This window comes from Octodon degus, unplaced genomic scaffold (assembly GCF_000260255.1).
Source record: "Octodon degus isolate 3935 unplaced genomic scaffold, OctDeg1.0 scaffold00039, whole genome shotgun sequence".
In the NCBI taxonomy this organism is placed as follows: Eukaryota; Metazoa; Chordata; class Mammalia; order Rodentia; family Octodontidae; genus Octodon; species Octodon degus.
Window position 1 is genome coordinate 15,368,367 of NW_004524615.1, and position 25,609 is coordinate 15,393,975.

Sequence of the window (25,609 nt, forward strand, 5' to 3'; positions counted from 1 at the left end):
GCTTGTCAGGGAAGTGCTTATTCCACTGAGCCATCTCCCTGGTCCCAATGTACTGCTTTTCAACAAGATGTTTTCACTACAAAAATAATAAGTGTTTGAATAAGGTGTTATTTTTTTTTTCTCCGAATGCCTTCAGGGCAGGTTTGGCTGGCTTGAGTTGTCGGGATCAAGCCACAGCAACCTGAGCCTGACTGCTTTTTTGAAGCAGCCACTTAAAGAACTGAGCTAAGGGGCAGGCCCCCTAAATGTCTGAATAGACAGAGATACTTCCTAGATAGTGTTAAACATTACACAATATATTGAAACATCGCATGGTACCCCATAATTATGTACAACTTTTATGCACTAATACATTAATTTTTAAATGGAAAAAAATTGATATACATGATTATATAATGTACTCGGGTTAGTCTCTTTTCTTCCCCTTAGTCTGTTCAAATTAAGCACTCTCTCTAAAGTGGGAGTGGTGCTGGATAATTTTCAAGTGGGGTTTTTGTACCTTCTGGGTGTTTAACACATGTCCTTGGCCTGGTCTCAGCATTCCTGGGGAATTGATTATCTGATTATTTACTTTGTAAACTTGACAATACATGCTTGAAAGGAAGGCCAACTTAATCTGAAACTCCTGCTGCAGTGCATTGATGGGCTGCACCTTTCTTCACGCTGGCAGAATCCAGAGGTGCTAGTGAGCACCAGGGACCAGGGCAATCCAAAGTGGTTTGCGGTCTTCAGTTTTCTGTCACTATGACAAAATTCTTAAAATAAATACCTTTAAAAGGAAAGGTTTATTTTGGATCACAGTTTCAATCCATGGACATTTGTCCCATTTCTTTGGGTCTGCGGACACACATTATGTCATGGCAGGAGGGTGTGACAAAGAATGTCTGTTTACCTCTTGGCCTCCAGGAAGTAAAAAGAGAGCAAAGACCTGGCTTTCTTCTAGCAGGCCCCAACTCTTTAAGTTTTCCACAGCCTCCCAATAGCACTGGAGACTGAGAATGAAGCCCTAGCCACATGGACTTTCAGGGAACAGCTGAGACCCCAACCCTAACAGAGTTCAAGAAGTTGTTTGCCCGTCATGACCAATAGTTATACAGAAATTAGAGAAATATTAGCGTCAAAGCAGAAAACATCAGCATTGTACGACAAACTACCTCCAGTAGTAACTCAAGATAGAAATGTACCAAGCTTACTGCCCTGAAGTGCGTTCTAAGGTACCAAAAATGGGTCAGCTGGGGTTGACTCAGGTGAGAAATTCTGGTGACCCATGTCTCTCCTGCCAGCTGGTTTTACTGAGCACACTGGCTCTCCAAGGTTACCTGCATCATGGTGAGTGGCCAAGCAAAAAATAAGAATCCCTGGATGTGCTCTGACACGTGGTTTCTGAGGATTCGATTTGTCTCTTCTAAACTGACAGAAAGTAGTGTATTTCTCATGAGATGCATGGACAGTTTTTTTTTACAATGACTTGGACATTGTCTTAAGTCCCGGCGCATTTTGTCACTATTATTGTTTTATACCTTATTTATTCTCCTTTTGCCTTTTGATCTCTTCCTACTTTCTCCTTTCTAGGTTGGGAAATAGGTTCAAGTTGAAGCTAGATTAGTAAAAGTGAAGCTATCTTGTTTAAGCTAGAACATGTATTAGAAAATATGTTCTTAAATTTCCTCATTTTTCCAAACGCAAAGAGGTCAGGTAGATTGCTGTGGCTAGCAGCTAAGGGTAGGTATAAGCGTAGAGCTTAGAGCTGGAGTTATCTTTTGTGATTAAGAAGCAAAATATGTTCTCATGAATATGTACCTCACAAGTTTCTGAAAGCCCTTAGTAGGCTTTCAGAAAGAATGTTAACAGTTGTTCGACAAGTAATTTTTCTGTAAGATGTTATATCAGCAAGATCCTAAGTTAGTCTGTGACGTTGATGAACACCAGAAAATAATCTGATTTACATGTCATCATGCTCTCCCTGTATCTTTGAACTTAAGAACTGTGGAAGTTAGAGAAAGAGCTGAAATGAAATATACCAGTAACCACACCAGTGGCACACTTGGCTTTAGTGGGCGAATGTGGTCCTGTGCCCCCTTTCATCTGGGCTACCTCGCCATCTCAGAAGCTTCTGTCCCCTGCACTCCAGTCCATTTACTTATGCTAAGTTGGTATTAAAAATCTGGTTCATCAAAAGAGAAAAAAAGGATTATCACAAGGAGAGGGTTTCTCAGAACTGAAGACAAGCTGCTCCTTTCCAACTGAAAATGTCAAACACTTATTCATTTGGTTCTTAGCAGACTTGATTTATACAAGCAGCTGCCAATCCTGAACCTCCCCCTCATGAAAGTGCACATGGGAAGCCTGCTCACTCAGCCATTAATATCATGGCAGTTTTGTTTGATATCCAGAATGGAAAATTATCTTCTCCCTCCATGTGGGAGTTATTGATTTATCCTGGTGTTGATTTTAAAATCATCTAGTTTCTAAATATGCTTGTTGTTTACCTGTGGTGGTGTAAAAAATATGATTATTCTCTTTATGGTTTTGTAGAAATTTGGCTTTAAAAAATAAACATTGATTACACCTTGACTTGTAATTTGAATTCTTATTTTCTAAACACAGAGAAAATTGCACTCTTTATGGAAAAAGCAAGAAATCCAACTAAGATAAAACTCCACTGGTACCCAGGTTCTAAGAAATAATGTAATACATACTTTGAAATATATGTATCTTTGGAGGGACTGCAAATGTTTGAATTTTTGCATTTCTTAGGAGATACATGACTTACACAAATATTCTTTAAATGAGAATTAACAGGGGAAGTGGAGTGTGTAGGATCAAAGCAGATTAAAACAAGATTTCTAGTGAAAGTTTTTAAAAATATGAAAAAGAATAAAAGAACAAGAAAGCTCTGCAGAACAAGTCGCTTACTTCAGAAAGAGAAGAGAGAATCAAAGAGCATGATTTATGCTACATTGCTCCAATAAATCATAGAGACGCAAAAGAGTTGCAAGGTACAAAACATTTCCTGTGATATGCCTCTTCAGGCACTGGATTGATAAATCTTCAAAAATTAAGCCCTTCCCCAAATGCATATTGCAACAGAAAACTCTTATGCCACCTGATTCACAGCCCCCTCATTGTTAAATGAACAAAGAAAAGACCTCATGCTGTGTTCGGGTTTTATTTCATAGAGCAAAAGGACTAAGAGCTCCAGCAAAACTATGAAGAAACCTGCCCCTGTTTCCTCAATTCAAAACATAATAGGAAGATCAGCTGTTCACAGTGCAGGATTTCACTGCCATTATGGGATTTTACTCACAGTGTGCAGGGCTCCTGTAAGGGCAGGATGGGGGTCCTTAATGGCCCTGTCCTTTGGAGAAAGCCAAGTCATTTTAGGCACTTTCCTTCCCAATACCAGTGCTTGGGCCAGGGACTGCGGATGGGGCCAGAATAAGTTGGTAACAGTAAATTCTTGTAACTTCTGTTACCCTTTATAGACATAAGGCATGGTTTTGAACTTCTCAATCTTTTCAAAGCTTAGTTTTCCACCAAAAAATGACTGTCTTTGAGAAATTCCTGATGAGTACCTCAGCACAAAGGATGTCTTGAGACAGCAGAAATTCATCACTGACTGGGCCATAAGGAAATTCACCACCTCCTTTGGTATCAGTAAAACTGGACTTGATCACTCTGAGTTGATGCTGAACTCGGAAGGGACCAGAGTACTCCTTGTGGAGCTCATAGTCATTACCATGGCCATATGTAGAAGTACAGTACAAGTTTCCAAAGTCAGAGCTCAGAGGACAAAGAGAAAAAGTAGAGTAGACAATATCAATTTTTCAAAGAAGAGTCTCTTTCCACCCTCAAGTGGGCCACTGAGCTGGTTTTCGAAAGAACATTGCTGATGCTCAGCTTTTCCTTGTATAAAATTTTACTGGACTTAGATTGCAGTGTCCGGATAGTCAAGTTCCTGAGCTATAAGCAAAAATGTGTATATATAACTGCCTACTGAAACTTGTTTCTATAACATTTTAATAACAAAATAAAATTAACATCCCTAACCATAAAATATGACTCTATGAAAGTAAAATTAGAATTGGTATTTTTAAGGGAGAAATGAGTTCAGAACCAAAAATGTTTGAATATTCAGCTGAAATATCACACACCTGAAATCATGGCATTATTTATATGCTATTACTCTTTTTAAATGTTCATTGAATTGGAAATCTTACAGCCACAGGTAACAGAATGACCTGACTACAGTGACCTCAAACACAAATACACTTATTGTTAACATTTGCCTACCATATCTTTTGTTTTTATTCTTTTACTTTCAATCTTTCTGTGTCTTTATGTTTTAGGTGTGTCATTTTATGTGTCACTTGTAAACGGAACATAGCTGAAGTTTTACTCTATTTCTTTCAAAGTAATATCTCTGTATTCAGACTGAAGTTTGACCCTTTTATACCTGCTGAGAAACTGTTGTATTTGGGAGCATTTCTAATCTTAGTTTACTATTTCTATTTATTCTGCTTTTATCTGTTTTTATGTTTCCTACATTTCAGTCACATCTTAGATTTAAAATCATAAATTATGCTTACTCTGGGGCCCCTGCCACTAGTCTGCATGTGATATACCCTACTTATATTATTTAATATTTTTAAAACCAATAATATTAACTAAGATTTGCTCAAAATAAATATTTTGTACATTTTTATAATCATAAATACTACTGACTTTTCATATGCTCGTTAGACAAGATGTTGGTACAACCCCCAAGATGACAAAGCTCAGTTTTCCTTATAGAGACATGGGTCATTTTGTTCATCTTGTGAAACCAAAGAATCTCAAAGGCAAAACAGTGGTGATGGTGGTGGGGTCCTCATGGCCATTCTGCTTCCATATTTAGTCAGTGCTGAATCCATCCATCCATCTGTCCATCTGTCCTTCCATCTGTCTCTCCATCCATCCATCCATCCATCCATCCATCCATCCATCCATGCATCCATCCATCCATGCATCCATCCATCCATCCGTCCGTCCGTCCGTCCGTCCGTCCGTCCATCCATCCATCCATCCATCCATGCATCCATCCATCCATGCATCCATCCATCCATGCATCCATCCATCCATCCATCCATCCATCCATCCATCCATCCATCCATCCATCTGATGAGTGGATCTTTACTAGTATTGCTCATGATTTTGAAAGATTACTTATTAAATCAATCAGATTGTTTTACTGGCAAGGGCCTTATCTTCATTAACTACATTGTACATTTCAAGGAAATGAGTGAATTATATCCTTCTTCCTTTTGAGAACTAAGCAGTTCTCAAGCTTTATTTGCATCAGAGTCACAGGCAAACCTGGCAGATCTTCATGAAAACTTGAAGATTTTTATTCTTAACAACAACTATCTCTACAATGACAGAAATGGATGATCACATTAGGGAAGGGTCTACAGGGTGTTCAGTGTCTCAGATCAGATTCATAGTGATCCACTTGTTTATAGTCTCCCAAGAGCTGGGATTACAGGTGCGCACCACCATGCCCAGTCTCAATTGCCATCTCAGTGTGCCCCAGGGGTGGGACCAGCATGGCAGGCTTGGGGATCGAACCCCTGGCCCCTACTTCTGCTTGCAGGCACTTTAATTCACTGAGCTGTTTGCCCGGGCCATGATCACATTAGAATAGTTTGTCCTGGCAACCTTGAACACAATAGAAGGTCAATAATATTTACAACTGTGAGGTTAAGCAGTTGCATTAGAATGGGAAGATAAACAAACTAACAAGCTGTAAATTGGTAGTTCTAGTATAAGTTGACAAGGTCTAGATGATGTGGTGAACAAAATAAAGATTAATCAAAATAATAAGTATGGCTACACTATATCTTTAGTTTAACTCATTCAATCCTATAAGATTGTACCAAGAACCTGATCTTTTCTAAATCTTTTCTAGTTGAGACACCTTCAAAATAATTTAAATTAGGTAAGATAGCAAGGAAATCTTAAGGGTGGTGAAAATGTTCAGTGGCAAGAAAAAAAAATGCACATTAAGAGAATTTCAATACTTTAATAATACCACATAATGTCAGATGGCAGCCAATTATACACTTTTCTAAAAGAAGACATTTCTGGTGGCAGAAAATTGTTTTCCAGACAGAAAGTTACTTTTAAAACTAATAAAGAATGTATTGTTTCCCCTTGTGTATTTATTTCAGCAGAAGGGAAAATGCTTAATGCTAAAAAGTACATTTGCTTAGCAACATCATAACTGCTACACTGAACCTCCCACAACTGCATGCCAGCTGGTATCAGGTGCTTGGTTCAGCAAGTGCTGGCTCTGCCCTGTGCCAAGGACCAAGTTGATCCACACTGTGAGGGGAACCTCTGCGTCTCCCATATGGCAGAACGTGAAATCTCTTCCTTTGCCCTATGACCAGTTTGAGTTTGATCTCGGGAACTCTCTCTCCTTGGACACTACTTGTCTACACATTCTCCTACACAGGTGGACAATGGAATGCGAAGGAATGAGCTAGTGATGGAGAACAATGACTGTCACCCATGCTCTTCCCTGCTGACTTCCATTAAATTAACAGAACTGGAGAAGACACACGCAGAGGGAAGAGGCAGATTAGTGACTCTGAATGGTCACAGAATGCTTCCTATTTTCAGTTCCTAACTGTTACTTCACCCCAGGGTGCACATCACATCAGATCCTTCACCTAACACCCAAACACTAAGTGAATTTGTCTTTCCAGTATGTAACAATATAAAATTCAAGGATGAAAATCATGTGGAATAAGCAGTAAGATTTTTCTTTTCTTTTTCCTTCCTAGAAAGCCAGTTCCTTCAAAGAGGAACACCTATCATTCCCGTGTGTTTTCTTGCAGAACTGCCCCAACACATGTAAGGAACCAATAACCCTTCCAAAGTGATTTCTCATATCTTCACATATACTGAGTATGGAAAATGGTGAAAATTAATGCATAAAATAAAAGAATATTTCCTGCCTTCAAGGAGTGTACAGTCTAATGTGGGGAGACAGACTAAAAATTAGACAAATATGCTGATTTTGTAGTTTCTTAGAAGATTATTATTATTGTTATGGAGAAAAGTCAAACAGGGGATGGGGGTAGAGATGGATGACCAAATAAATATACTTCCAGACAAGGTGACATTTCAGTATAATTGAAGGATGGATATGAATTCCATGGCTTTGGAAGAACATCCAGGAGAGAATGAGTTTGGAAGAGGTGGAAACAAGGTCCAGGTCTGCAGTGAACTCAGAGTCAGGAGGACATTTTAGGGATGCATGGGAGGGTTTAGGTGAGGAGTGACATGTATGACTTCCATTCCGGCGAGGTACGCTGGGTTTCTGTTGAGAATGGCCAGATGGAGAGCAGAAATGGGAGACCACTAAGAGCAGCAAGACAAGCCACACAAAGACAATGAGGGGACCTTGGGTTGGGATGGCAGCAGATGGTGAGAAACAGTCAGATTCTGAATATACTTAGAATGCAGCATCAAAGAGAGTGGGCAGTGGCTTGGGCGAGGGCCATGACAGGAAGTCAGGAGTCCAAGGATCACAGCCAGACAGTTGGAAGGATGGAGGTGTCACTACTTGAGTTGAAAAGAATGATAGAAGAGTAGATCGATGGTGTATGTGTGAGATATCCTGAGCTATTGTGCTCATAGAGACCCAATTGGAAATACCAAACATGAAACTGGGTCTATTAAAATTAAATCAGGAAGCAGATCTGAGCAGAGATAAAAATTTTACAATGAAAAGAGAATAGATGGTATTGGAAACTGAGGTTGGAGGAGATTCCCACACCTCCACCACCATCATGGTCATCACCACTACCACCACAACGGCTGCCACTGCTACCTCCTCCACCAGCACCACTGCAGGCACAATAAATGTGGAGAGACAGGACAGAGACTACAGTGGAAGCCTGGGAATCCACCAACATTTTCCAGTGAAAGAGGTAAAGAGCAAAAAGCAAAGAGACCAGGAAAGAGCAGTACTGGAGGGGAGAAAACCAAGGAGTGTTCTTCTAGAGAAAGACTTTTCCAAAAGGTGTGACAATGTGACTACCACTGCTAAACAATTTATCAAGATCAGGATCAGTGGTTACAGATGAGAGGAGTTTAGAACAAAATTGAAGTAGAATGAATTTCAGATTAAGAAGTAAAAAAAAAACTAGTTAAAAATAAGTATAGATTAGCAGCATTAAAGAGTTTTAATGTGAAAGGAAGCCAAGAAACATTAACATTTTTATTTTTATTTTTATTTTTTGTATTTTAGGGAAGGGTCAACATGGTGTTCAGCATCTCACTACTAGATCAGACTTGTAGTGATCCGCCTGTTTACAGCCTCCCAAGAGTTGGGATTATAGGCACATGCCACCATGCCTAGTCTCAATTGCTATCTCAGTGTGCCCTGGGGGCAGGGCAGGCATGGCAGGACCAGGGATTGAACCCCCAGCTGCTGAGCCTGCTTGCAGGCACTTTAATCTGCTGAGCTATTTGGCTGGCCCTAGGGATAATATTTTTAAAGAAAGAATTAAAAATCATGTTTTTATGATCACAGTAATGACCTAATAAACAGGAAAAGTATATGTTTGTGTATGTTTATTTTGTTGCACAGATAATACCTAGTTACAGTTAAACTTAACTATAGCACTTTTGCCACTTAACTATAGCATTTATCAACGTTCTCATTGACCACAAGACACACTATTATTTCGGTTTAAAGAAAGGAAAATATATTTTGTCATTTAAATCATGACAGGCCATCATTTGGAAGACATATCCTGATTTTATTTTTATTTATTTATTTATTTATTTATTTATTTTTAATTGTATTTATTTATTTGTGTGTGTGCGTGTGTGTGTGTGTGTGTGTGTGTGTGGCCAGCTCAGCCCACCAGGGGGCGGGGCTGGCTGGCATGTGGTGCTGGGGGATTGAACCGCGGTCCCTGTGCTTTGCTAAGCTTGTTCTAAGTAGGTGCTTTAGACCACTGAGCCATCTCACCAGCCCATATCCTGATTTTAGAAACACTGAAATGCTTACATTTCTAAAAAGGACCTCTCATAAACAATTAAAAATGATGTGCATCTGGGAGATATTTTCCATCCCAATACAAAGAGAACAGCATTGTTTATGAAAGGGTGCAGTTTACCATAGCTACTTTAACCAGTTCTCTTTCAGTAATGATTTACGTATTTGAATTTCATCGATGTTACAAAAATGCCGCAGTCACTATTCTTGCATATGCAATCATTTTGCCATGTGTAGGTGAGTCTGTGTGAGAAGTTCCCGGATATCCAATTTTAATCTTATGAATAATCCAAATAGCTGTGCATCAAGCTTTTATCAGCCTGCAGCAATGTCTGAGAAGGGCAGATGACCCTCACTGCATACAGTGCGAGCAAATGTATTATCTTTAGTCACATGGACTAGGAAGCAGAACAATGACCTCCCAAAGAGGCCCCCTTCCATTTCATAGACCCTGAGATTACATTACCTTACATGGCAAAAAAAAAAAAAAAAAGATTCTCATTTAAAGATTTCAAATTGGGGATTGTTCTGGATTATGTGAATGTGCCCAGTGTATTCATAATGCCCCTCATAAGTGGAGGAAGGAAGAGAGAAAAAGGATATGAAAGAAAAGGAATATCAGAGAAACAAATCACAGTAGTGTAATTGCTGAGTCTGAAGTTGGGAGAGGGCGACAACTCCAAGCTGAAGGCCCCTAGCACCTGGAAAGGGATTAAAAGGGATGTCCCAACCCACCAGTAGCTTTATTAAAATACTGTACATATCTTTCTTTTTTGCATGCCCTGAAACATTTGAATAGCATTGGAATTATCCAGAATTTTAATAGAATTGTGATATGAAACCATCTATTTTGTACAGTCTATGGATTTTCTATATTGTTAACTTATAAATGCATCCTTTTCATATTTTTATTATGTTTGTATAGAGCTGAAAAAAGGTCTTATGATTATTTCAATTTCCACTGAAATTGCATTTATTTTCAAAAATTTTAACTTTTATTTTAGTTTCTCCTCTTCTCTCTGATGCAATTAGCCAATAATGTAATTTTTTTCTTTCCACGGGGAAACAGATTTTGTGTTTGCTTTTCATTAGTTATGTAATTCTCTGATATTCAATTTGTAGACATTTGTTTTTGTTCTTCATTATTTTTCTTTTCTTTATTAGATGTTTAAGTTGCTTTTGTTGCTTGTCAGTGAATTACTCAATGCTGGGATGTCCTTCTAGCATGAATTTAAACAAGTGCGATAGCTTCTGATTTATGATTCTTTCATAATATTTTTCTAAATAGTGTAGGTTTTGATTACTTTATTGTTTCAGGATTATGTTAGAGAATTTTTTGAAATTTCCCCATGACTATATTTTTGTTGTTTTAAAAGAGTTGCATTTTGAAATTTCTCCTTTGAATTAAATTTGCACAGGACAACTTTGGTTGATGTTCTTAAGTCTTACTTATGGCCAGTACAGTACGTTATATTCTGTCAATAACTCTTTCTTATGTACTTTTTTCTTTTTATAATTTTTAAAGAACACAAAATAGTAGTTAAAAAAGAACATTAGAAAGAAAAGAACATTAGAGGTGATACAAAATTTCACTAAACAAAGCAATATGAATTCAACAATGGCTGCTGTATCACATGATGTTATCTTCAAATAACATTTTGCTTATTTTAATGAGAAAAAAGATAAAATAGCAATGAAACAATTTCAAAAAAAGGTAGGTAGGACAGTTATAAATAATATATCACATATTGTTGTCTTCATAGTTGTTATTCAGAGAACAAGATATAGACATGATATCTTGCCTAAACAATATTAGTACAAACTTTTCTTCTCATTTAACTAAGAGAAAGTAGTTGTATATCTATCCTATTTTGTACATACAGATACAAAATGCTCCTGCATTTGTATCCCCTTTTTTTGTTTTGATTTGTCAGAGATGGGTGTTCCATTGCTGTTAGACAACCTATATATGGAGAAGTCTTTGAAGGATCTTTTCATACTTGATGCCAACCTAAATATTGTAATCACTTGAATTCAGCAAAATAACCCAATGGAGTCCAATAGTCCATAATAGTAGTGATTTACCAGCACAACTGGCAATTGTCTGAAGTTGTTGAATTTAGCATTTTACTCTCAGTATACTCATATGACATTACTTTTTATACCTCATGGTTATACTTTTCTGCTGGATTGTTAAGACCAAGTTAAAGAAAGACCTATATAACTAAAAATGTAACTTTTGCTATCTGATAAGGTCAGTCAAATCCCCTCAGGAGCACCTCATGCTCTGGATGCCTACAGAACAGCCAAAGCCTAGGCCCAGCAAGTGTGTGAAAGAGCTTCCGTGCTCTTCTGCACCTGCTTGATCCCTCCAGACCCAGCCCAAGCCCAGCATGTAAGTGAAACCTTCAGCTGTGCTCTCAGGACCTCTCCAAACCCCTCCAGAACCAGCCCAGGCCCAGCCTGTGAGAACTTCTGTTGTGCTTTCAGGACCCTTCAAGAAGCAGCCCAAGCCCAGTCCCAGCAAATGTGTGGGAGAGCTTTTGCACTCTCCTTTGCCTGCTGGATCCCTCCTGACCTAGTCCAGGCCCCATCTGTGGGTAAGTCCCTCTGTCCTGCTCTCTGGATCCCTCCAGACCCAACCCAGGCCTGGCATACAGGTCTGGGGTGCAACTCTGCAGCTGAAGTCCCTGCAGAGAGGCTGGGACCAGAACCGCCTAGCTAATCCAGAAGCAAAACATCTTGCCAGAGGGGCACAGTCAGTTCACTTCCATGGGCTACAGTAGGAAGAGGCTGAGCACAACAGCCAGAACCAAGCCAGGCACAACTGGATGAATTCAAACTTCGTAGATCTGCACACCGTAGGCTGAGACACTTTGCTAGACCCAGATCTATAAGAGCATCCTCCCTCTTTCTCTCTTGACTGAGAGAGGGGGCAAAAGGTAATCAGGATGAATTAGTCTGCCTGGAAAACAGTAGGTATATCAAAGGGAGGTAATCAGACAGAACTTAGTGGAATCAACTTAAATACAAGTTCCCAATTTAATATCTGCTTAGCTATACAGACATAATGATTGCTCTTACTGTCCAAAATACAAACCCATTAGTTACAAAAGTTTGTCAACTGCTAAATATCATTACCCACTATTAGTGTTCCTTATTGTAGTTCTGTAAACAAAAATCTATGACTGCGCTAACCTTGTAATCTCTCTTGGGTAAGAATTTCAGTAAGTGCTAAGGTTATAACTACACCAAAACTCTATACCGAAGGTCAGAGGACAGTGCTATACAAAATGACAATAAGAAGGAGCAAAATACAATCTCAGGCCTCAAGTCTACCCAGAACAAATGCAGAAGAAACTAGCACAGAAGAAATTGGGACTCACACAGCTGAAATGTCTGAATTAACAGCGTCTGAAGTAAAGAAACAACTGCAGAAAGGTATGGAGGAACTCAGATCAGAAATAACCTCTGAAATAAAAAAGAGATCTCTAAATTAATAGCATCTGAACTAAAGAATCAAATGCAGAAACGTATACAGAAAATGAGAGCAGAAATGATCTCTGAAGTAAAAAAAAGAAAGAAATGATAACTATAATGAAAGAATTAATAATTGATTCTCAAGAAGACACTGATAAAAATAGAGGAGATGGGAAAAAAGATGGAATCCTTGAATGAGCAATACAGGAAAGAAATAAATCACATGAAGCAGAGTCAAAGAGATATAGAGGAAATTAAATCTCAATCATAAGCTTGAAAAAACCATTTAAGTGAAAGTAAAGAAAGAGTTTCAGATCTTGAGAACACCATAGCAGCTAGTGAAAAGAAAAGATCTCTTAAAAACAACTAGGATGCAGGAAAAAATAATTCAACGTCTGCAAGACTATGCAAAGATGAATAACGTCAGACTACTAAGCATCAATGAGAAATAAGGAGTCAATAAAAATGATATAAGAAGAATATGGGTGGAAGTAATAGCAGAAAACTTCTCAAATATGGGGAAACAATCTGATATTCAGGAAACTGAAGCATATAGAACTCCAAAGAACATCAACTCAGTTAAAAACACACCTAGGCATATAATAGTCAAGATCCCAGAAATCCAGCACAAGAACAATATGCTAACAGATGCTAGAGAAAAGAAACGCATCATATTTAAAGGAAGACCCACCAGAATAACAGAAGACTTCTCTTCACAAAACATGAAGTCAAGAGAGTGGAGCAGAGTACTTCAAGTCTTCTATGAAAACAAATTCTATACAAGACTACTATACCCTGCAAAACCCTCTTTCAAGTTTGATGGAGAAGTGATATACTTCCATGACAAGGAACAAATAAAGAATTTTATGACAACAAATCCAACCCTACACAGACTACTAAAAGAGATTCCAGAGAGGGACCAAAATGATCAGAACTCCACGAATGAGACAAGAAAGAACCCACCAAATAGGGCAAACAATTAAACACAGGAGAAAAAGGAGTAAACAACAGCAGGTAAATAACATGCCAGTCATAAGTCAATATATCTCAATAATAACCACCAACATAAATGGACTCAATTCATCAATGAAAAGAAATACACTGGCACAGTGAATTAGGAAGAAAAATCCAACAATATGCTGTGTACAAGAAACACTTAACTCATAAAGAAATTCATAGGCAGAACGACAAAGGATAGAAAACAATAGTACATGCTCCAGCACCTCAGAAAAAACCAGGGGTAGCAATGTCGTTCTCAGACAGTCTCCACTTCAAACCAAGAATGATCAAATGAAATAAAGAAGACCACTATATACTGGTTAGGGAAAAATTCAATAGGAAGAGGTAACACTCATAAATATGTACACACTAAACAAGGGAGCATATAAGAAAAATCTTACTGGACATGAAAAATCTAATATTCAACACCACAATCTTAACATTCAACCTTAAAACCCTTGATCCCAAAAAGACAGGTCAAGCAGGTAAAAAATTAGCAAAGAAGTAGTAGAACTGAACCAGAGCTTCCAAAGGATAGACTTAGTGGACATATACAGAGTGTTCCACCCAACCACAGCTGAATACACATTTTTTTCGGCTTCACATGGGCCATTTTCTAAAATAGAACACATACTAGTCCATAGGCCATGCTCAAGTATATTCAAGAAAACAGAAACTATCCCATGCATATTATCTGACCACAATGCAATGAAACTGGAAATAGACAACAAAAGAAACCAGAAAAAAACCCTAAATACACTGAAATTATATGACACCCTACTCAGCAACCAATAGGTCACAGATGAAATTAAGCAAGGAATTGAATAATATCCAAAATTCAAAGAAAATTCAAGCACAACTTCTTGGAATTTATGGGATGCGATGAAAGCATTCCTTAGAGGGAAATTTATAGCTGTGAACTCACACATTAGGAAAACAGAATGGGAACAAATAAACACCCTAATGCTGTACCTCCAACATCTAGAAAAGGAAGAGCAAACCAATCTCAAAGCCCAAAGACTGGAAGAAATCATAAAGATTAGAGCAGAAATTAATTCAATCAAGACGAAGAAAACAATTCAAAGAATTATTGAATTAAAAAGTTAGTTCTTTGAAAGATTAAATAAAATTGATAAGCCCCTAGCTAACTTCATCAAAAAGTGGAAAGAAAAAACTCAAATACAAGAAATAAGGAATAAAAAGGGTGTAATTACCACAGACCCAATGGAAATTCAGAAGATTATCAATAGCTACTTTGAGAATCTTTACTCTCACACAATAGAAGATACAGAAGAAATGGGCAGATTCCTAGAAAGTTACAAATTACCAAAACTGAATAACCCAATAACAGATATAAGCACTCTCAATAACCCAATAACAGCCAGTGAAAAATGAAATGTAATAACGATCCTGCCAAAAAAGAAAAGTCCAGGTCCTGATGGATTCACAGCTGAATTCTACAAAAAAAAATGTACAGAAGATATAATCCCAATACTTCTCAAACTCTTCAATGAAATTGAAAAGGAAGCAGTCCTTCTAAAATCGTTCCTGGAGGCAAATATTATAGTGATACCTAAACCAGGGAAAGACACAACTAAAAAAGAGAACTACAGGCCAATCTCCCTCATGAACATAGATGCAAAAATCCTCAATAAAATCCTAGCAAATAGAATACAGCAAATCATCAAGAAGATTATACACCATGACCAGGTACGATTCATCCCAGGGGTGCAAGGATGGTTCAATTTATGCAAATCTATAAATGTGGTACACTATATCAATAGAGCCAAATCCAAAAACCATATGATCATCTCAACTGATGCGGAAAAGGCTTTTCGACAAAGTCCAACACCGATTCATGTCCAACATCATACAAACATTGGAATAGATGGCCTCTACTTCAATCTGATAAGAGCCATTTATGACAACCCAATAGCTAACATAATTCTAAATGGGGAAAAACTGAAATCTTTTACTCTTAGATCTGATACAAGACAAGGATGTCCTCTATCACTCCTATTCAATATGGTTTTAGAATCATTAACTAGAGCCATTAGACAAAAAAGGAAAATAAAAGGAATAAGAATAGGTAAAAAGAAGTTAAACTATCATTATTTGCAGATGACATGATACTTTATTTGGAAGACCCAAAAACTCCACCAACAAATCCCATCAAGATTTACCCTGGAACCATATACAGCACCTTGCAGACTTTTTGTCAGTGTCATTCTTTTGGATGAGTCATGGCATTGCTTGACCAATTTGCTCTCCTTGAAAGCCTGTAAGAATTTTTTCTCTCAAGGTGACTCTCCTTAGTCACACTATGCATCACTGATCACTTTCCTCTATGGCCCCATAATCTCCTTGATCAGAAAATTTGGAACACCACTTAGTTACAGGATGTTATAGTAGAGGTTCTCTTATGTCCTGAGTCTTCAGGGCTAGAACCAAAATATTGGCTATCTTTTTAGCCTATATATTTGTCTAATTTTTGTTCTGCCCACTTTAGTTGCTAAATATAAAGAGAGAAGCTTACTGATACTATTATCCTATAACAGAGGCAGTTAAGCTTAACATCACTATCTGTCTGAATATCACATACCTTAGACATACAATGAAATTGCTATTTTCCAATAACCATGGATGTTCTAAAATTTAAATCCCTATACGGAATGCTAAAAAACAATTGCACATTTTTAAAACAGATATTTAGAAATCAAACCATATTCAACATTGTAGCAGTATAATCCTGCTACATTTTGTTTTTCTTGTCCCTCATTTCATTTCCTTTTTTTTACATACATTTACTTTACAAAGAGTATAGCAATAATTGACACAGCATTAGAAGCAGTATGAATTTAGAAAACCAAAATGACAGGTATTTTAAGCATGGTTTAAGTGTTACACATTGCTGTCTGCAATGTAGTTGTTTAGTTAACAGATATCAGCATATACCGTTAGTCAGGGTGAGAATTCTACCCATTAACTATTATTTTCAAAAACCTGATGGAAATTCTTATGACTATTGCCTTAACCATTTTGTTTATATAAATGTATGGTTTTGCCTTTACCGTATTTCTTAACTTCTTTCTTTTGTCTCTCTATGTTGTTTAATCCTTAAGTTCACTCTTTCCATTGAACTGTTATACCTTTCAATTTTTATATCTTCTTCTGAGTTTTTATACTATGGAGACAATACAATATTTACACATAGGAGTCTGATTTATTTCACTTATGAGTATAGCTACAAGTTGCATCCACTTTCCTACAAAGGCTTCAAAATTAATTTTCTTTATAGCTGAGTAATACTCCATTGTGTAAAAACTCCAAGTCTTTTTCATACATTCCTCAGGTGATAGGCATTTTGATTGTTTTCAAGATGTGGCTATCAGAAATTGTGCTGCTATAAACATACACACACATATATCACTATGATATGATGCTTTCAGTTTTGCCAATAACTCTTGAGGGCTTGAAAAATAGAAGTGGTCTCCAATTAGGGAGTAATGAAACCAACCTTGCTTATTATGGTATATTTACAATTTTTAGCCTGTTATTATTTGCTCATTTTATCAATTAATGATTGATTTGAATAAAATTTCCAATTTTGCCTTAGTATGTGTGTCAGTTTTTGTAATGAATCTTGAGGCTGTGTTCAGTTAATAGTTATTCTTCTGTCAGAATTTCATTACAAGCTGCAGCCTATTTCTTCATAAGATAATGTTCTTTTATTCAGTTTGCCCTGGATTCAAATTCACTTAATATCAACATTGCTGTCTATGCTTTGTGTTTGCATATGTCCTTGGTTTGGTTATTTTGTGACTTCTCTTTGCAAGGCACTTGGTTCTGTAAGTCTTTTTGTGGAGGATATGAGGAGCTTTTGTATTATTCAAGAGTCTTTATGAACTTAGCCAATTAAAACATGTATGTGGTATGTGCATGCATAATTTCACTTATTTTTGTTTTAATTGTGCAGGATGTGCCTTCCAGAAGCACAGATTCCCTTTGTTGAGTATGAAGGAAGTTTAAAGGTGGAGAGGACCCCCTTTTAAATGGCAGAAATGAAGAACTTGGCTGTCTCTACCTTCTCTTTCTCAGAACATGACATTTGTGTTCTGATCTTTTCTATGTTAGAATAAGTTTTCACATTTAATTTCCTCATCAGTATATGTTGATGCCTCTGTTATCCTGAATGCTTCAACTGAACATGGACATAGGCAGCAGATCACTTCCTGTTATATCTCTGTCTCGACAACTTGCCAATGCGATTCTACATTTCTGAACATGCACAATGCCCCTCCTGTACCCACTTCCACATCCTACATACAAGATGCAGTAGGTTTTTATAAAAATAATTTTGCCCTTAGGTATTTTGTGCTTTTTTTTCTGTTTATGATTTCTATCAGATGTCATTATAGGTTCTTTTAAAAACGCTGTGCAGATAAAGAGCACGTGAGAGCCGCATGACTGATGCACCCAGCTCAGAACTCTACTTACTGCTTTGCAGTACTTTCTCTTTCAGCCTAATCTACTGTGTTCCCAATTTGAATGAGTGTAAATGTCAAAATCTAGCATCCAAAATAGCCCTGGAGCATCTCAACCTTCAGCTCTGGAGGAGAATGCCAGAATTTGTTCTATAAGAATCTTCTTAACTGCTAATGATTAGCACCTTCAAGCTTAAAAGGCACTCATGACTTCATCTGAAAAAACCTCCCCATTAGCAGAAGCTGCAGTGGTGTGTGAGTGTGAAGGGAGGCAAACGAATTTCTGTAGACGTCGTGTCCTGGTGAGAGAATCACATGGTGGGCGTGCTGTCGCTGGCTCGCTCCGTGTTAATGCTGCTCCAGGCGTTGCTCATTTTAGTTTTGCATTAGCAAATAATCTTATTAAAACGATGGCCATGATAGCACTGATTGATGGAGAGGAAACATGCCTGGCTTAAAATACCCATAATGTATAATCGACTGTGCTGTAACAATGTAAAATGTCACTTAAAATGCTGTGTGTATTCAATCTATTTCTGTGGGAGCAATTACATCTATATGAAATTCTAGCACTTCGAAAGTAATGTTCATCAAAGGATTCTCCATTTTAATTTCAGTTCCCTCCTCTGTAACAAACAGTTTCTTTCATCTGTGAAGACTGCATTCTTAAATACTCAATGATTATTAAATGTCAGTGTCTGGATGAGGAAGGAGGGACCCACGTAGGCACGCTCATGGTCCCAGCATTTGTCACTGCCAGATGTACTCAAACAATCCATATTGAGACACTGACCTCGGAAGAAAGTCTGTGACCAAGCCAGGAGAAAGCAATCTTACTTTTGTTCTTTGTAGCAACTGTGTGGAGAATTCCCTTCATCAAGTAACTACTTGTTATTGTTTCCTGTGTGTCAGGCAATGTGCCACATCTAGCCGAGGCTATGTGGCAATGACATAGTGGGTCCCTGCCCTCATGGAGCTTGTGGTTTTGAGAAAGTAGCCAGATCTCAAGTAGATAAGGAGTTTGGATTTTAGTCCAAGTACCCTTAGAAATCTATACAAGATAAAGGGAATGCAGTGATAAGATATGGTTTGCCCTGTGAACAGGTTAAATCTGGCCACTCTGCAAGCCCTGCACTGCAGAGGGGCTGAGGCGAAGCAGAGAGACAATAGAAAAATGGCAGTGGAAGGGTGGTATTGTGGTGGCAGTGAGTGGATGTGAGGTGTATTGAGAAAGAGGCAAATGAAATAGGCACTGATTAGATGTGCAGAAGAGAAGAAGCCAGTCAGGTCTCTCCTAGTATTCATGTTTGAGAAAAAGGATAGAGCAAACCTTTGCTTTTGATTGAGGACTCAGGGTAAGAATAAGTCCAGAGGGAACTTTTCTCCAACTTCTTATGTCATCTATGGCATTGACAGACCCTCACACAGCTTAATAGTATCATCCTCCATTCACAGGTGAAGAAAGCTTAGGAATTAGGGACTGTTATAAAGACATGTTTATAATGCTAAACCTGATTAATATATGAGGTGGTATAGACCACACATAATAATATTTAACTATATCATGTGGTTTTATTATCTATGTCAACACCTGGATTAAGACAGAATCTAAGCTATGAAAAGGAGTATAAAAGGTCTTAAGTACAGTCTCCAAATTATGATGCTTTGCTTTTCAATTTTTCACAATCATGGAAACAAATATTGGTCAATTGTCAGTATTGGTCAATTGATCACCCCAATTGTCCATATTCAGGAGAATCTGTACTTTGAATTTTAAATTTCTGTCTTTCCTGGTTGTGTCTCCTGGCACTGGGCATTGGCAGCTAAGCCAGCCCTCAGCAGGTTATATGATCATGGGACTCAACAACAGATGCTGCCTGGGACATTGTGTTGGTAAACTGGGATGTTTGGTAGATTAGAGATATTAAATACACCTTAGGATTAATGTGCCCTCAATTTATAGGATGTACCCCCATTCTAAGTTAAGGAACATTTGTATTTAAAAGGGATAGAGTAAGTAGCTAAAAAGTTTTGGGGCCAAGGAGATGGCTCAGTGGAATAAGCACTTCCCTAGCAAGCGCAAGGGTCTGAGTTCAATCCCTGGTTCTGGAAAAAAAAAAATTATATGTGTATCACAAAGGATTTTTTATTGTTTCTTTTTTTTGGGGGGGTAGGGATGAATAGAACCAAATACAACTGAGTGAACTTATGTTTAGCCTACTGACTGATTTAATCTGAGTAATATTTATCTAATGCTTATTATACACAAGATTTTTTTTTGGCAGAACTGGGAAACAAGATTCTTTACTAGATTGTGAAACACAATTATAAAATTAATTTTACATGGATGAATATGATAAATACCTTGGAAACTGGAAAGCAGATGACAAATTCTACCAAAAATACTAAAATAAAAGGCAAATTGATGAGCTACAAGCAGATGACCAGCGGGGAACCACGGAAATGAATGTCAGGCTTAGTTTGAGCTGTAGCTTTATTAATGATCTGGGAGATCTACATTAATGAAATTTCCAGATGATGCTAAGAAGGAAATTGTCAATCTCACCACTAAAAATAGACAGTGCTATGAGTTAAAGCAAATAATAGCATGAAATACAGGTTAGACAACAAAGAAGAAGTGATTGCATGAAATTCAAAGCTAAAAGCCATGGTACTTACTCTACATTAAAAAAAAATAAAGATTCAGTAAATAAACAATAACTGGATCAAGCAGAAGAGAGAGAGGAATGAATAATGAAAAAGCTTCAAAGAAGCCAAGGTGCTACGTAGGCAGAAAACAAAGAGGAAGTTAGAAAACCAATTTTTAACCGAGTGAACTAAAAATATTCCATGGTGTTTTGAGCATAGAAAGCATAAGTCAGTTTTAGAAGCCTGAAGCAAGGATGAAAACAGAAGTTGAGATGGGAAGAATGCACTGATGTCACTAATCATCTGCTGGAAGTTGCTGTTCTGCCTTCCTATGTCGTTCAGTGTGGGGTACAGGATACTCCAGGCCTCTCTTTGAGCCACTGACCACAGAGCCTCGTTTCCACATCAAGGCTGAGACGAGGTACAGTTAGCACTAATTTCTGACACTGATGATGGCTCTGTGCTCAGAGTAGCTCTGAAGGTATATTTTAAGCCCAGGCAAGAGCACCATCACCCCACTTCCAATGTACCTCCAAGCTGTTAACCACCACCAATCAGAAACTACCTGGTTCTCACTCTCTCCTCTCTTTCTTTGTATTATCTAAGTTTGTTTTTCAATGAGACAATGAAAGGAGACTTCTGGCCTTTCTCCTCAGCCATGCAAGGTGGTTCACGGTGCTTGGCCACATACTGTTATAGGCCCAAAATGAAAAGTCACAGTTGGACATTAATAGACATATGGCTTTTTTTTTCTCTTTCAACCTATCCCAAATAGAAAGGGAAAGTAACTGCTACCATCACTACCATTATGTTTTATGGTTTGCTTAACATTCAAATGGCAGAAAGTTCTTCAAACAAGACCCAGAAAAAAAACAATGGCTCTCTCCTGAGCATAACCATTTTTGTCATATGAAAGAAATAATTAATTCGTGATTGTGATAATTGATTCATGATTGTGGGAAGGAGCATACCCATTGGGTTTCCTGATAATGCTTTTCAACAGTACAGCTTGTCACAGGATGGAAATATTTTTTTTTAAAGAGAAAGGTGAGGATGTTGTATAATTCTTTTTCTTTCAATCTTTGGTATCATTTTTTTATTATTCCTCTACCATTTAGCCTTTTAACATTTACAAAGTATAATGTATGTCCAATCATGACTATATTCCATTATATCTTGCTAATTTTATTGACCTTATAATTCTGAAAGCAAATTATTATTCTGCTAATACTTTACATAGTGCAACATCTGCATTGGATGATTAGAAGATGTTTAGGAGAGGACAATGTTAAATGTGAAAGAAAAAGAGCATTTTCTCTAGAAATAATTAATGCATTCCTTCATTTATGTTTAATCTCAATTCTAAAGCATCTCTTTGACTTATATTTTGGGACATTAGAACAATGCTATCTAAAGTCCCTTCATCTAGAAAACCTGAGTTCTAGAAGTGCATCTGACACTAATTATGTAAATAAATGCAATATGAGTTTCTTATTTATTCTGTAAGTGCTCATTGAATGCCAACTAGGAGAAATATCTCTCTTTTCTGAACTTAGATGACACTAGAAGTACACCTCACTTATTTGTCTTGTATTTTCAATATTTATGTAATTGTTCTTCCTTCTTCATTTAATCAATTGCCCAACACATATTGCATGAGAATGTTTTGCCACACTGTTTCTTACATGGCCTCTGTTCTTGACTTCAAGAATTTTACACCACTGAAGGAGACAAGAAACTTGCTTTTGGAAGGGAAACTAGCAGCCTAACTTGCTTTTGGAAGGAAATTAAGTGCGTTTGCATGAAATGTATCATGGTTGGTCCAACATTAACATGAGCAACTGGAGGATTCCAGGGTTTTTGATAATTGAAGTGAAATTTGAAAAATGTGTAGGAATTAATCAGATGAATGATGCAGAGAGCAGACCAGGGAGAACCACCATGGAAAGAGCTTGAAAGGTTGGAGTAAGTGAACTCTTTGTGGAAAGAAAGTAATTCACTGAGGATGAAGAGTCATGGGGTGTGTGTGGATGGGACCAACACGAGACACAGTAGCCTAAACATGAGGTATGTAGCAGTGAGGACAGGGATCTCACTGCTAAGTTGTTTACTGCGATTTTTTTTTAAACTAGGTTGGTCATTGCAAGACCTTTTTGAAGAGTGTTGTTTGGGGGTGTGCAAGCTAAAAACAGCATGCTTAGAATTTTATACTTTTTATTTTACAACAAGCACCTTAGCTTTGTGTGGAAAACAGGGTACAGGAGAAATAAGGACCTGAAACAATTTATGTGGAAATGAATGGTGAGTTTTAGTTGGGGTAGTGGGGTTTGAGTGCTACTGACAGCAACAGTGGCAGTGATCATCATGAGAATGACTGCAGAGAGCATTTTCTATATAGCTGGTACTGTGATGAATATGTCTTTACCCTTTCCTGCTCCCAACAAGCTCAGAAAACACAGGTAACTATTGTTACCTTTAGTTATACATGAGTAAAACAAGATGTTTTCAAAATCTCCAACTCACGACGTGACAGTGTCAGGATTTGAAGACAAATACAGTTGTACCTCAGTTCACAAACTTCATTTGTTCTACAATTCTAGTGTAGATGGCCAAGTTCATGTTTGTTATCCAATGAAGAGCTCGTGAATGAAAGCAAAATTTGAACTAAGATATTACTGGATATGATTCCACTTATTATTTATATTTTTCATGTTATTCGAACATTACGTGCTAAGTAAAAAGTGGTGAGACAGGGAATATATCTTTTGCTTACAAGTTGAGTGAAAGACTTTAAACCAATTAAGTGAATTAGAAACTCAAATAGAGTTATGATAATGCTACATAGAAAACATGGGCACTAGGAGATTGCATAAAAGAGGATCTAAAAGAAAATGGGAAACTTACCTAGCACCACCCAGAGGAGCAAAGAAACCACTTAAAATCAGGATTATATTATGTGTAGCCATAGACTTAAAAGAGGCCTGACCTGAGTGACATGGGTATATGGCCTACTGGCTGATGTGTAACAAATTAAGACAGAAAGAAGGGATTGACTGCAGATTTTTGACTGCAAAAAAATGCACATGAGAAACTGATGGAAGGTCAAACTTAAGGCACAGAAACACAAACAAACAAATAAACAAAAGAGTAGTTAAAATGACCAAGAATACCTTAAAAACATAGACAAAATGTCTTTCCAGTCATACTAGACCTGAAATAAGATGCCAGTTGTGCTAGTACACATCTGTAATCACAGCACTCTGTGAAGTCCAGGTAGAAGGACTTCAAGTTCAAGTCCAACTTGGGCAACTTAGTGAAGTTTGAAGACCTTGTTTTGAAATAAAACATAGGAAGAGGACTGGGCATGTAGCTCAGTGTGGATGCTGTGGGATCAATTCTAAGTATCAGAAGGATAAAAGATGAAATAATCCCTCACTGGCCAAACCTCATTACAAGAATTGTTAAAGGAAGACATAAGGCAGATTATATTAGAGGGCTATATGGTTCAAAACAAAGGGAAGAAAAAGCTGTTTGTTCACAAATGGCATCATCCATGCAGGAAACCCATGGATTGTGCAAGAATATTAGAAGTGAACAGAGTTACATGATGAAAGACAAACACAAAAAATTACTATCTATGTATTAACAATAAATACTACATATTTGAAGTTAAAAAACAAGACTATTTGAGCTATCAAAATATGAAATACTTGAGCATATATCTGATCAAAGAAGTATAAGAACTATGTGATAAAAATTATAAAACATTTATGGGAGAAATTAAATGGAAGTTATGCCATATTTATGGATAGGAAGAACCAATCTTGTTATAATTCTAATACTACTCAAAGTAATTTCTGATCTAATGCCATTCCAATCAAAATGTCAACAGAAACTTTTGTAGAAATTGTAAAACTGTCCTAAAATTCACAAGAACATGAAATGGACCAAGAAATGTCAAGTCAGATTTGGATACAAAAGTAAAGTTGAAAGACTAGCATAAAGTGAATTTAAGACATTATAAATTGATAGTAAAGTAAATAAAGTATTAAAAAAGGTAGGAAATATATTAATAAAACATAACACAGGTTCTCTGTGTTTAATATCACAACACAATTACACATTATACTCAGGCAATTTAGTGAACAATTGTCTTTTCAGAAAGTGTGGAAACAATGGGTTATCTATTTAAAATTATGAATATACAAAGTAAAATAAACACCACATTTTGTACCTATACAAAATTTCATTTGAAATGGACCAGAGTTCTACATGTAAAGCCTAGTTGAATATAAAGCATAGGAAAATGTCTTTATGTGTTTGGTTTTAGTGATGCTACAATAAACATAATACTAAAATTATAATCAATAAAATAAAAAAGTAACATTTCTTATCCAAGATTAAATGATTCCACTTGTACTAACTGACAAGGCCAACATACTGGTAGCTTGATTCACGAACTTAATTTGGCAAGCAATTCTGGGGAGGAGGCCACATTCCTGCTCCTATGGAGAGGATGGCTGAGGTGGTGTTGCTCACCAGATGTGAAGTTCACAAGCAGAAGCAAAATCTTGCCCAACATGTCTGTTTGCCATCTTAATCGTTCCTGAGCAAGGCACTACTGAACTGGGGAAAGTCTTAGGAAATCACACACTGGACAAAGAACTTGCATGGAGAATATATAAGGAATGCTGGAAGTTGGGTAAAAATAAATACATCACTAAAAATAACAAATGATTTTAAAAGATACTTTAGTGCCAGTAAAGAAATACATAGAGAGACAGTCAACATTTTTAGTCAGCAGGGCAAAGCAAATGAAAAGCACAGTCATGCGACACTGCACAAATCTCTCATAAACTTTGCATCCCCAATCCCAACTAGCAGAGAGAGTATGCAAGAATTCCTACATACTTCTGGTTGTCACATGAAATAGTACACCAAC

General features: G+C 37.2%; 1 protein-coding gene across 1 annotated transcript in view; it reads right to left on the bottom strand.

Moving 5' to 3' along the window:
* Hs6st3 (heparan sulfate 6-O-sulfotransferase 3) overlaps positions 1–25,609 on the bottom strand; it is a 798,794-nt gene that overhangs the window by 89,937 nt on the left and 683,248 nt on the right. The gene's annotated exons all lie outside the window — the stretch shown is intronic.